This window comes from Ochotona curzoniae, unplaced genomic scaffold, assembly GCF_017591425.1.
Source record: "Ochotona curzoniae isolate NIBS_2020 unplaced genomic scaffold, NIBS_Ocur_1.0 contig_4612, whole genome shotgun sequence".
In the NCBI taxonomy this organism is placed as follows: domain Eukaryota; kingdom Metazoa; phylum Chordata; class Mammalia; order Lagomorpha; family Ochotonidae; genus Ochotona; species Ochotona curzoniae.
This window is the reverse complement of record NW_024466343.1, coordinates 11,150,890-11,159,690: the sequence shown is the minus strand read 5'-3', so window position 1 is coordinate 11,159,690 and position 8,801 is coordinate 11,150,890. Positions and strand designations below refer to the sequence as shown.

At 40.4% G+C, this 8,801-nt stretch overlaps 1 non-coding gene across 1 annotated transcript; it reads right to left on the bottom strand.

Annotated features, from left to right (window-relative positions):
* Nucleotides 1-329: 329 nt before the first annotated feature.
* LOC121161097 lies at nt 330-439 on the bottom strand. Its single transcript, XR_005884616.1, has one exon. It is a non-coding gene; the product is annotated as a U6 spliceosomal RNA (small nuclear RNA).
* Nucleotides 440-8,801: the final 8,362 nt, after the last annotated feature.

Sequence of the window (8,801 nt, the reverse complement as noted above, 5' to 3'; positions counted from 1 at the left end):
TAGTGCAATCTTGCTGCTTAATGGCTGTCAGAACTCTTGTGACAAGACTGGTTGCATGCAAAAACTGAGCCCTCAGTGGAGATTTTCAAGGAGTAGGATCAAGACTCTAAAATTTAGTTGAAGAATTCAAACAGGAAATGAAACATAACTTTCACAGTGTGATTTTGAATACAAAATATTATCAAGGCCATGGCTACCAAGAGGTAGATGTTGTCCAGTAGGAGCCGAGTGCACTGGCCAAGAGCAAAGGTCATGGCTATTGCTGTGATGTTGAGTTCTCAGGATGCCCAAGACATGTTGCTGTTGACTTTCTGTAAGGCCAAAGAATGGTAATATCTGTTTATAACAAACTCATTTTTGTCATCTTTGTGCAGGGGTCATGCTAATCTTCTCTGTATTCTTCCAATTTTAGTATATGTGTTGCCGAAGTGAGCAAAACAAAAGCATTTTCATAAAATTAATCAGAGCTGTAGCAGCACAATTGCCTGGAGAAGCTTCACCTGAGAAGTCTTCTCCACAGTGACAATGTCCCTGCTCATCTCCCTCACCAAATGCAATTTTGTGAGAACTTTCATGAGAAATCATAAGGTTCCCACTTTAGAGTTCTGATTTGACTATTTGTGACTTCTTCTTGTTTCCTAATTTCAAAAAATTCCACAAAGTACACCTATTTGTCTACAGTTAATATTAATGTAAGAAACAAAACAAACAAACAAACAAAACCCTATATTGACATGGTTAAATTCTTTATTCTGTAAGGGTGGGCTAAGCAGCTGATATCATCAGGGACAAAATGTCTAAAACACGATGGAGCTTTTATTTTGAAATGTCTTAATCCTGAGAGAGTTTCATATTTCAAATGTTAACAGTTGAAATACATTTTCCATGAATGTTCCCTTCTTCTGAGACAGGGTATGTTATGTGCTGATCTCAGAGTGCTCTTAGGGATGTGGCACAAAGAAGCAGTTGTTTTAAAATGGTCCTGAGATAACTACGGTTGAACATGTGAAATCCATAGGACCTTCTCCTTCCACGCAGTGCTGGATAACCAGGAGGAACAAGAAGACAATAACTTACTATGAGACTGTTTGGACATTTATCCAATATGTAAAGGAAATCATAAGGCGATACTCTGTTTGCAGGAGTATGGGGGTAGGAAGGGGTGGTCCACCCATTCAGCCTCTTCCAGCCAACTCCAGGAGTCCTGAACCACCCTCTTTTGAGCCTTGGGGCTCTGTAAACAGTCATTAGGCAAGGCTATCTCTGGGGTATTTTGAAACATAATGTCCTGGTTTCTACTGTAGATGTATAAATATCTGCAATGAAAGGTATGTGCATGATAAAAGCCATGAAGAAGAGCACAGATCGTTTCATGGAAGATAGAGGGTTAAGGAAGGTATCACAGAAAAGGGGGCCAGTCACCGGAATGGGGAAAATTTCAAGAGGCTGAGATCATCATCATTGGGAGGGGGAGAGGAATGAAACACAGGTATGTTCCAGAAAGAAAGGAAAAACATGAGAAAGAGAGCAAAGAGCATGAACTGTTGTTGGGGAACTCTGAGGATGTTGACTGAACTAGACCCTCAGGTACATGAGCGTGGGATGCAGGAGCAGTGGGCCTGGAAACGAAGCCCTGTTTCCAAAAATGTGGGCGATGGAGTCCGACAGATGTGGGTGTGAATCCTTTCCCGACAGGCAGTAGTTGTGTTAGTGGGGCTGACTGGCTTCACATTTATTGGGCTTTCACCCCTTTTCTGAAAAATAGGGATGTGCATGGTAATATTTAAAAATGAAGATTGGATAGAACAACTTTAATTGAGCAAGGGAGAAGATGAGGAGTCTAAGGCAGGAGAGGTTAACAGACCTGTCCCACTAGTCAGATGTCACAGAGTTGATAAAACAAGGACTGGAATCCAGGCATTCTGGTTCCAGAGTCCCCTTTTTCATTATAATGAAGGACACTCATCTTCCAGATAGCTAGAGCTCAGTGGGGATCAAATAACACCAGGGATCCACCTAGCTTAGTGACTGCTGCAGGAAAGGTATTTGTACAGAAAAGGAGGACAACGCTGGGCAGGAGCGCGAAGGCTCTTAAATCTCATGCATGGGGTATTTCTACATCTTTTATTTGGCAGTTCATAATCATAGGGAATGCTACAACTGGTTTATGGTGGGATCCGGTGGGTTTCAGATTCATATTTTAAGAAGTATTAACCTAGGGCCCGGTGGCGTGGCCTAGCAGCTAAAGTCCTCGCCTTGAACGCACCCCATGATCCCATATGGGCGCCAGTTCTAATCCCGGAGGCCCCGCTTCCCATTCAGCTCCCTGCTTGTGCCCTGGGAAAGCAGTCGAGGATGGCCCAAAGCTTTGGGACCCTGCACCCACGTGGGATACCCGGAAGAGGTTCCTGGATCCTGGCTTCGGATCCGGATCGGCATAGCAACGGCTATTGCACTCACTTGGGGAGTGAATCATTGGACAGAAGATCTTCCTCTCTGTCTCTCCTCCTCTCTGTATATCTGACTTTCCAATAAATAAATAAATCTTTAAAAATAAAAAAAAGATGTGTTGAACTAGAAAGAGAGAGGATGAATGAAGACCAATTAGAATTGTATTGTCATCATCACTAAATGGGCCTGAAAAAGGGTGTTGGCAGTGGAGACAGGGAGGAGGAAACCTACTCATGGATGTAAAAGCTCTCCCAGGGACTGACACGGAAGGTGGAGCAACCAAAAGATGACTCAGGGTTTCGAGGCTGGGTGACTGGGAGAATCCCACTGAAGGTATTAATGGCAATTCAGACATCTAGCAAGGTAGCTGGACTCGAGGGAAAAAATGATGACCGTGATTTTGAACAGACTGAGTTTAAACTGATGATGAATCACTTTGGTGGAGACATGCAGCAGCCAGTCAGCTCTGCAGGAACTGAACCCCATATGACAAAGACACAGCAGCAACACTGAATGCATTTTCTTCTCTTGGAACATTCTTATTGATTAAATATTCTTTTAAAGATTTATATATATTTTTTATTTATTTAGAAGTCAGAGTATTAGAGAGGGAAGGAGAGACAGGGCGAGAGCATACACAAGAGCTCTTCCATCTGCTTGTTCACCCTCCAAATGGCTGCAACAGCTGGGGCTGGGTCAGGCTGAAGCCAGGAGCTCAGACTTTCTCTGGGTCTCCCACGTGGGTGCAGGGGACAAAGCAGTTGGGCCATCGACTTTTTGAGACACGTTAGCAGTGATCTGCACCAGAGGTGGAGCAGCCAGGTCTCGATCAAATGCATATAAGGAAAAAAGGCATTGTAGGAGGTGACTTAACTGCTGTGCCACATCTCTGGCCCTGATTAAATATTTTGAGTATATATATACACACACACATACACACACACACACACACACACACACATACACACACACATACACACACACATTTACAGATTGTTTGCTCCTACTTCTGCATATCATTGAAGTAATAAATGGGAATTCAATTTTTTTTCCTCTAAACCTCGGGAGAGATTGGGGAGTACCTTCTGATAGGTCTCATGCTTCAAGGGATGGTTTTGGGCTCTCTGGTAGGCATGGCACGCACCCTATTTTGGATGGTGCTTCTATATCTCAGAACATTTACCTGTGTTGCCCAGTGGCATTGCTCCTTTCCTGTGAATGAAATGCTCCCTTTTTGGGGAACATTGATGTCATGACAGCACACCTGGGATAATCTAAGGATTTTATTGTCCTACAAGATCACTTACATGCACCAAGGACCTAGATGAGGAAATTTCATATAGTATTGTTAATAAAGACAAAAATAACCTAAAGACTCAACAGAAGGAGAAATATACTACAATTTATGTAGAGTGGGTGCTGGCATAGTAATGAAGCCACTGGTGTGTGTGTTCAATGTCTATTCCGGCTCCTGACTGCAGCTGCCCATCAGTGCAGACCCTCGCAGGCAGCAGTGATGGATCAAGTGGGAATCCTGAGCTGACGTGCCAACTCCCAATTTGCCAACTGCCCCACCTTATCCACCTGCAGCCATTGCACTGGTAGATAAAAATGTTTTCTCTCTCTTTCACTGCCTGTCTTCTTCCATCACTCCTTGCTTTTCTAAATCTTTACAATTCAAGTGGATTGTTTGATCACTGGTATCGAATGGCTCCCACAGTCTAGATTTCATTGATTGTACATCCTTGGTGCTAGCCAACCTACACCTCTGTTCTATGTAATTCCTCTAAACTGACAGTCTAAATTAGAGCCTTATTCAGATTTATTGTCAATGTGGGTTATGAATAACTGTGAACCTGTACCTTCAAAACACATCATAGGTGATAGCTTCATCAACATGTTTCTCCTGAAACTTAACTGCATTCATTTAAGGCAGGATGGAAAGAAGTCACTGAAAAGGAACTATGATAAAAAGAGATTTAAAACTACCAAATCACAAGATTCCATGATGTCCACTGAGTAAGAACTTAATATTTCTCTGGTGAAAATCAAAGGTGAGGCCTTCAAGAATTTGTAGGGGCTGGTGATAGCACAAGAATACTGTCATAAGATATAAGTTACATCTTTGCTTTTCTGGACTTGAGTTACATTATCAGTAAAATGTTAAAAATTTCTAAGGTAGTAGTTTGGCCTAGGGGTTAAGACACTGGTAAAGAAACTTGTGTTTCATAGTGGAGCATGGTGTGCTTTATTTCTGATTCCTATTGCTGATTTTAGTTACCTATCAAAGTGATTGGGGTCAAAGTACATAGAATTCCAGGATCTCGGTTTTTGCCTTAGCCCAACCTAGACAATTGTGAATTTGGAGAGTAACCAGTAGATGGGACATCTCTCTGTCTCTGTCTTTTGGCCTATTAGAAAATAAGTGTTTTTTAAATGCCATTTTTAAAATATTTGTTCATAGTCCTCTTTTTTATTGCATAGTCAGATATACAACGAGGAGGAAAGACTGAGAGGACGATCTTCCATCCGTTGATTCATTCCCCAGGCAGCCACAATGGATAAGGCTGAGCCAATTCAAAGCCAGGAGCCAGGAGGCTCTTCCAGGATTCCCACTTGGATGCAAGCCCCAAGGCTTTGGGCCATCCTCGACTGCTTTCCCAGGGCACAAGCAGGGAGCTGAATGTGAAGCGGGGTTGCTGAGATTAGAACTGGTGCCCATATGGGATCCTGGCGAGTTCAAGGCAAGGACTTTAGCTACTGTGCTGGGTCCAATACCAATTTATTTTTGTTAGAAAAGGAGATTTACAGAGAGAGAGAGAGAGAGAGAGAGATTTTCCATCCTCTGGTTCACTCCACAGAAGGATGCATCAGGCAGAGCTGAGTCGATCCAAAGTCAGAAGCCAGGAGCTTTTAGGTCTCTCACATGCGTGCAGGGTCCCAAGGCATTGTGTCATCCTTGACTGCTTTCCCAGGCCACAGGCAGGGAGCTGGATGGGAAACGGAGAATCCAGGACATGAACTGGTACCCAAATGGGATTCCAGTGCTTCCCATATGAAGATTTAGCCGCTGAGCCATTGTGCTGGCCCAGAAAAGAAATATTTTTAAAAGTTGTAATTTTTTAATTGAAAAGAAACTTTTTACTGTGATGCTGTTTGTGAAACAAAATGAAAACACTGAAGTTATATAGCTTGTATATTTTTAAATACTGTTGAGCAAAAAAAGTCTGGAGGTAGTAACAAAAAAAGCTATTGACATAAGCTATATATGAAAGTGAGGTGCAAATGAGATTTCAGCCTAATTCTGTATTTTTCTGCCTTGCTTATACTTCCCACAGTAATGTCTTCACATGTCATGTGTGTAATTAAACCTAACATTAAAAGTGAAAATAGAAACAGAATATAAATTGAATGACTTAATAAAATCAGTGTTCTGGGTCAACACTTGTATGGAAATTCCACTTATCAACAAAGTAGAAGCTGAATGTACATTTATAGGCATATTGTGCTCAGAGATAAAGAATTACATATATTTTCAGCAAAGAAACTATAGAAATAGAGTTCATTTGAAGAATTCGGGGAGTGAGTCAGCTTCTCAGTTGTTTTTCTCTGAGATTAATATACATTCTTCCTGACTTTCTCTTGGATTTCCAAATAAAAAAGATCTTTTATTATTTGATCTCTGATTCTTAGCTCCACATTCTCAGGCAGCATAACAAAATAGGTGTTAGTCATGTATCAGACAGTTACTAGGTCCTGCGATGAACACTCCCTGATAATGACAGGGACATTCTGTTATTTGAACCAATGCCAACATCTCATAAACTGATGCCAAAGTGTAACTGTAACATGAATGAACTCCAGCGGGCTGGGCTCCTGCAATCGCTGGGAAATCTACTGTTGCTTTGGAATTCTTCATTCTTCATGTTTTCTCAGATCTTTTGTCTGGAATCACAGCCTCATTTGGTTGTTTTGTAAAAGTTCACAGAAAATGTTGCATATTGAAATACCAGTATAAACCAGTGTTTTTTTTTTTTTTACACAATTTACTGATCAGTGGAGATTTTGATCTGTGGGTAAGAATGTATTAATTTGTTCACAAGGCTCTGTCCAAATCTACTTGTAGAAACTCCTGTCAAATTATTCTGGTCTTGATATTTCAATGCTAATAGAGATGATAGGAGTATACACATTGGCCTTTTTTTTCTAGTTCTTGCAACTAGTAAAGTACTCTAAATTGAAATGAAAAAAAAAAAGTGTGCTTCTTTCCTTTTCCACGACCAACAATTTCCAAGCTATTTTGCAAATATAAGACAGCTGCTTTATTGAGCTAAAAAAAACGCTACCAAATGTAATGATAGCACTTTGGACTCTATTCTGATCTCCCTGAAACTCCACACAGCTTGGATTTTTCTGTAATTTTAATGAAAATGTGGCATGGCACATCTCTCTCATTTAAATTATGCACTGTCAGTATTTTCCTCCTTTGCAACTGAAGCACTTCTTTGGAAAAGTGCCAGGTACAGGGGGGTGGGGGTGAAGACCGAAAATAGAAAAGGGAGGTGGGAGGTGGGAAGGAAACTGGACTAAACAAATACATGCTCTGCAAGACTGTTAAGGAGACTTGCAAATCACTAGGAAATGGGGTGCAGAAGTTCAAGTGGGATTAAGGTAGCTTTAGCAGCCTAACTGGTACTAATCACAGGTCAAAGAAAGGGCTTCAAGGAAAGCCTTAAAAACTCTGTTGTTGCTGAAAAAAAAAAACACAGATTTCATTGATTTTAATATGATGTCTCAATGCATCTTATTACTACTTAGCTACTGTGGCTAGATCATCATGTGTTACAGGCAGTAGTACTTCTTTATATTATTGGCAATTTCCACATTAGCAAAACTTTCTCCCATTGCCTGCCATGCTCCTGTTTTCCAAGCTAAGATCATTAACTGATGTCACAGTGTTGGGGGCACACCTGGGTGAAGGCCAAGTCAAAATAGCTTCCAGCTCAGTATTGCCTACAACAAGTTTGTCTTCTATGGAATTCACATATATAAAATAACAATTCCTTTCCAGAAAGGTTGCTTTTTAAAACAAACAATAGACATCCTATTATAATTAATGAGAGACAGCCACACAAATTCGGTATGGTTTCAGAAATCTCTTGTTATATTTATATCTCAGATTAAATTTATATCTCATATTAAATTGTCATATTTAAATTTCATATTAATAGGTGAGTAATAGTATTATTATATTCTATTTTATAGATAAGGAAGGAGCTCTAAAAAATTTAAAACAATTAGATGACCATCATCTGTGAGTGAAGAACTACTCATTATAGAGCAGAGCTGAGAGTACTGAACCTAGAATTAGAATACTTAGGACTGACTCATAGCTCTGCTCCTTATCATGACCTTAGGCAAGCTACTCAGCCCTTCTAAGCCTGTTTTCTTTAATATGGGATCATGATAAGCCCTCCCTTTGAGGGTTGTAGGAAGAAGTGCATAATATATGGTAAAGGGGTAAGCCAGAAAACATTAATTATTAACCTTTGGGGTTTTTTTTTTTTAATTTTTACTTTTATGTTTGAAAATGAAGGAGAAAATCCAGTTGGGTAGACTAAAAGAAACAAGATATTTCAAAACAACTGAAACTGACATTAGCCTTTTACTACATCCTAGCTAGGCCTGGTGTTGGTGGTAGGGAATGCATAAGAAATCTAGGGTTTAGCTGAAAAATGTTTGAGAGCGGATGCGTTGTGAGGCACAGACAGTTAAACTGATGCTTGAGGTACCTGCAACCCTACATCAGAATGTGTTCTCAATCAGCTTCTTGCTAATATGCCTGGGAGGCAGCAGTGATGACTTCCCAAGTACTTGGGTTTCTACTACCTATTTGGGAGACCTAGATGGAATTCCTGGCTTATTCCTGGTTTCCATCTGATTCAGCCCCCACTGCTGCAGGTGTTTAGGGAAATGCATCAGCAGGATTGAGGATCTCTCTGTCTAGAGAGAGAGAGAGAGAGAGAGAGAGATGCATATATATGTATATACATATATATATACATATATATATACACACACACATATATAAGTATCCATGTCTCTCTCTTCTTACCTGACACTATGTCTTTCAAATAAATGAAACAAAAAATACTTACCTACACACAAAGAGATTTCCTTGGGATAAACTAACAGATCTTTAAAAAAGGTAAATCCTTAGGAGCAGAAAAAACAAAATGATAGGGCTTTATAGTGACGTGTCCTGTTGTAAATTCTTTCCCCGAATATCTTGCTTGAGATCTACAGTGAAAGAAGTTAAGAAAGGGCTTTGGTGCATTTTGCAATCAAGC